The sequence below is a fragment of the Guyanagaster necrorhizus genome (assembly GCF_019112545.1).
Source record: "Guyanagaster necrorhizus MCA 3950 unplaced genomic scaffold BT62scaffold_32, whole genome shotgun sequence".
Taxonomy (NCBI): Eukaryota; Fungi; Basidiomycota; class Agaricomycetes; order Agaricales; family Physalacriaceae; genus Guyanagaster; species Guyanagaster necrorhizus.
In genome coordinates, this window is record NW_025064911.1 from 384,361 (window position 1) to 389,984 (window position 5,624).

The window sequence follows — 5,624 nt, forward strand, 5'->3', positions numbered from 1 at the left end:
TATAATCCCCCCACGAACTAAGAGTTTTGTGTGTGTGTTGGTGTGAGTGTGGTCAGTGGATAACGCTCTGCTGTATCCGTTTTCACCTTGTGCGCGCTCAGGTACTCTTCAGCGGTTGCACAGAATTGAATGGAAGATGTGCTGGAAGCAACCGAGGAAACCTATGAGATTAGAGGTACACATGGGGACAAGGATATTGGCGAGGGATATGATGAATATCCATAAATGAGCACAGTCGCCCACGCAGTGTAAGAGTAGGATGTGAAAGACAGCGAGAATGCCTGTGAGAAGGGAAGTAAAAGTAACTGAGCAGATGAAAGAAATAAGATGAAGCATAATGATGACATCATACTGAAACAATTGAGCACAAAATCTCACTGTTCACTACCGATTCCCTATTCTGCTTCAGTGTATACAATGAGAGAGAACAAAGAGTGCCCATACTGGTTACCTGTCCTTTAAATGCTTATACCAGCCTTGAAATGGATTACAAGCAATGGAGTGAACACTCCATGAATGACGATATCAGCATTTCTTGACTTCCTTCCACAGCTGAGCGGGGACTAGTGATCTTATGCCATACAAATAGAATCAAAAGGATTTGCCAGTACAGCGAAATGTCGGTGGCATTGTTTCTCAAAACTTAATCTCCACACCTTTTAAATATCAGGCTGAAATAGTCATCATCCAGCAGTGACTTGAAATGCCCATTTCTGCATCTGCTTGCAATATTTTAGGCTTGATCTGTAAGTATCAGTGCCTCTTCAACAAAACCATATGCAGGATAGATATAGGCTGCACTTGGCCATAATTACCGACACTCTAGAAAAGAGGGTAGAGACAGTCACCACCCTACATGATTCTGTTGAGATTCGGTTTTCATGGCTTTAATATCATATTCTATTTATATATATTTTACTGCTTACCTTATACTTTGACATTTTTTGTACCTTATTGACTTGACTCGGAACCACCACTGTCCTTACTCTATATGATGAAATATACCCTTCCTTTGAGTCTAATATACCTTCCTCCAAATTGCCAGCATCTAAATTCTAACAGATTCACAATATTAGAACAATCAATTTGAGAACTTACAACTGGAGCAGAGCAAAAATAGAAACCAGAAACCAACTAGCTAGGGTCTGCCCATAAGTATGCCAGATCCCAAGGACAGTAGGCAGGGGCATGGCTGTAAGTAATATCATATACAGTTGACTATCTCACAATGCATGATGTTGAAATGCATAATTCTGACTTTGCATATGGATTGGGCTGGAACACAGTTGGAGAGCAGGAAAATAGGCTAGAAATGCATATTGCATAATGCATATGATTTTAGTTAGGAATATGCATTGTTAGATCCAAAATTATAGTAACCTGATATGACATTGTGCATATATTAGAACAATAAAGAACATAATTTGTTTGTATGGACTATGACAAACACAAAAAAAATTATTGTAAAGCAGTGCAGCCTATATCTCTATAAACATGCCTCTTGAACCAACATGAAAACCACATGCTAAATCTGGAAATCCATATGAGCATACAAAACAGAAGGAGAAAGTTCCAATGTACATATCATTGGCTCAGCCTCCAAAGCAGATCTTCCACCCACATCTCACAACAGGAGACTGGCTTATAGTATTCAAACATATTGATAACCATCCTTTCTATTGACATGCTGACATTGTGGTACATTTCACAAACTGAAAGGAAGATCCACTGCTCTTTATCCAACTAACTCTTTCACAGAAACTGGCATCTTGTATAAAAATCAAACAGCATGCAAATGAGAATTCTAATGCATTATCATTCAAAAGTCTCACATTGTCATCCAATCTGATGTGGAGCATGCTGTTGCATTCTGGTATCAGAATATGCAGCTCTGAGGTGAGACTGTGATCAGTGCAATGCTGATAGAAAAGCAAAATTGGATTGAAAATCTGATGAATATTCTAGAGGATCAGTATTTGAAAGGAGAGGAATGGTTGAGATTATTCTGCAAGGCATAGAAGATTCAGGAGATTCAGCAGCATAGAGAAGCAGGCTCAGTGGATATGGTGGCAGTGGAAAAAGAATGTGTGTGCCTTCACAGCATTATAGTGAAATATGTGATGCAGAACAGATGGAATATTGATGAATCCAGTCTTGTCATCTTTGCCATCTTAGATCATACCTTGACATCTGGTCCTATGAGTGGATGGAAACAGGATAAGTTCTGCATCACCATGTGTTTTGCTGTGAATGCAGATGAGAGTGAGTGGATGCTAGTTGTTTTCATTGGAAAGTCAAAGCAACTACAGTGTTTCAAAAAAAAGAGTCCAACAGCAATAGGATTTTATTATCAGAATAATAAAAAAGCCTGGATGATGAGCAAAATATTTACAGAGTGGATGAAGATGTTTGATTTAAAGATGAAGAGAGATGTGATAGGTTCTGCTGATCTTGGACAACTTTTGAGGGCATTCTATTGCTTATACACTCTATAACACAAAGCTGGAGTTCTTCAAGTCCAACATGACTCTATATGTCTAGCCACTAGATGCTGGTATTATCTGCTGCTTTAAGGCACATTATTGGAATGCCATGTGTATCTGTGCACTTGATCTCAATGATCTTGGAGAGTCTGAGATCTTTAAGCTTGATCTCCTTGAAGCTATGATTATTGCTTATGATGCTTGGGCAAATGTCAGCAGTGAAATAATAGCAAACTGCTGGAAACACACTGGTATAATGTCTGACAATACACCTGAGTCACAGTCCACCACACCATCTAATGATTTCCAAGACATCTCACTCCTCAAGTCTGCATGGAACCTTGTTTATAACTTTGCCTCAACAGACAAATACATGCTTCCAGGGATTGAACAGGCATTGCAGAATCTGCTTGGAAACTAATATACTGATATTGACTGGTGTCCTGCTCTTATGGCTGTTATGAATGCAGAGAACAATGTTGATAAAGCACTGGAGGCAGTCAATCAGTTGGCTCCTTCATTACAGTCAAAAATGAATACACCTTCCACCCAAATTTCTCCCATTCAACAGCTCCAGACAGCAGAGATAATGTTGAAGGACTATTTTGTTGAATTGAAACAATGAAATCACATGTTTGGTCTCATTCCAACTATTAAAGAGATGATTAACTCTATTGCAGAAGAGTATATTGAAGATCTTGAGGTGGTGCCAACAGATGAGGAGATTGTTGTTGCTGTCAAGCATGATATTGCAGTAGAAAATAGAGAAATAACTGTCATTGACAATGATGAGAAGGAAGAGGAGAGTGAGGAAGAACAGATCTTGATAACTACAAGGGAAGAATTTGAGCTTATTTGAAAGCTGGAGGCATTTTGTGTTTCACAAGGTGACTAGAGTGGATTAGTACCACAGCTGAGGAAGTTGAGAGAAGCATTATTTAAGAAGATGCATGGAAAGCTGATCCAAAAGCCACTGACAGCATTTTGGGGCAATGATAACATTGTCATATAAGTCACATATCACATCACATGCTATTTTGGTTCTGTATAAATCTATAAATGAATATGGTTTTGGTGTCTCCTGACCATATTCATTGTGAGATAGTCAACTGTATTATTGTCTATAAGAGAACATCAAGAATAGATAATATATGATTATCCTGTTATTTTCTATATGCACAGCAACATTCAATAATATAGAGATATTCTCTCTCTGATCTGACCTGAAAAGATAAGCCACATGCCTCAGAGATATGCCTTGACTATGGTGCATGGTCAAATAGAACAAGTCATTTTAAGTGATTTCTCATCATTACATGCCTAAGACCTGAGAGCCTAATACTGTGATGTCACAGATTTTCTTCTAAAAGTTTGTTATGCCAGCTGCCTTCTTCCTCTTGGCATGGAGTGGTCTTGAATGAGGCTGATATGCTACTTTTTAAAGTGATGAATAGAAGAACAGACTGAAATTGTTATGATTTTTCTATTTCTTTTCATTTTAATTCCTATTTATGCTTAGTCAGAGCATCTAACCAAGCACTTAGGACCATGGGATCAGCTTAGTCAGCACTAAATAAACTGAGTCTGTTATTGTCTTCTGATACAATGACAACCCTCAATAATACACAACAGTTCTTTTGTAGGTAGTAGCAATGCCTAAGGACAAAGAGCACAAAGACTTGGACAGACACAATAAGTAGTAGTATATTTATCTTAATGGTTGAACAGTGTATAAATAAGATAGCTCTTGCTGTATAATCCCAGCTTTGAGCTAAAGTTTATTCTATACCACTTCACTCTCAAGCTAATTTGCAAAGACCTTGAAGCATTTGGTTAATAGACACATATAGTGAACTCTGATATGACTGTACAAAGATAATACAGCATCAGTTTATCACATGTTCTGATCATATGTGACTTGGATCTAACAATTAGCTTGAAGCTTCTGCTTTCCTTTTCTTATGCACAATAAGTGTAAAGGAAACTGAATGTCACTATCAAACATTTTCTCCTTTGATTTCACAGATGACCTTTTTAGACTTCTAGCTACAATCATTGGAACCCTTCTAGGGCTTCTTGCCATTGTCCAGCTTTATTGAGGATGCCAATCAGTAACTGCTTAAATAGTCAGATACTATCAAGCTTTTCAGCAAGTATAACAAATCCTATGAAATATCACCTCTGATCTCTCTTTCTACAACATCTCTCTCTCTGCCTGAGTCTCCTTTCAGCCTTAGGTCAGAACCATACCAGAAGCCCAGCCTAGCAGCTCAGGTATGAGAAATGATCAAGAAGAAGAGAGACACATATACCTCTCTTAAAGAACAGATAGCAAAAACAGCAACTGTCAGCACATAGGGTTCAGGAACTCATGGATCTCAGCACACTTCCCTTCAGTCCTGAACTATAAGGATGAGGATCTTCTCAACAACTTCTTTAATGATGAGCCATTCTCTAACCCTTTCACCACTCCACAAGAGCTTGGGATTGAAGACCATACTTGAAACTCTCTTGATGCCCCTTGGGTGGCTTTAAGACTCTAAAGTGTATTATCAAACTCAGGCTATGACTCCCTCTATGCTATGCCAGCTAGAAGTCCCATCTCATTGGTCCACACCAACTATAATAGTCATAAGGCCACTGACTTCTGATCCAACAACAAAAACCCACCAGAGTGATAGAGCAAAAGACTTACTATCTAAATTGATGAGAGTGGAAGGCTTTACACCCAGTTCAAACTAAGAGAAAGGCTGCAATGCACTCCTACAGAAGACACAATAAAAGAACAAGTCTGGCATGCTACAGAAGAGGCAGTCAACTGAGCTTTCACTGAGTATAAAGAAGAACAATATGACTAGCAGTGGTGCTGACAGTAGCACCAGCTGGAAGCCACCACTTAGAGATCTAGCTCTCCAGTCTGATATAGTCAAGAAACCCTGGACTCCTCTTTCAGAGAGCCCAGCACTACTGAAAGAACAGATCCCTGAGCAGGGTCAGCAGAGGCCATCTGATGCACTATGTATCCCCCTCATCCCAGAACTTCCAGCATTGCTAACACAGATACCATTCTCTCTCATTCCAAATCTATACTTGATGTCTATAGACTTTGAGTCTCCCTCAATGCTCACATCTCTGACCACA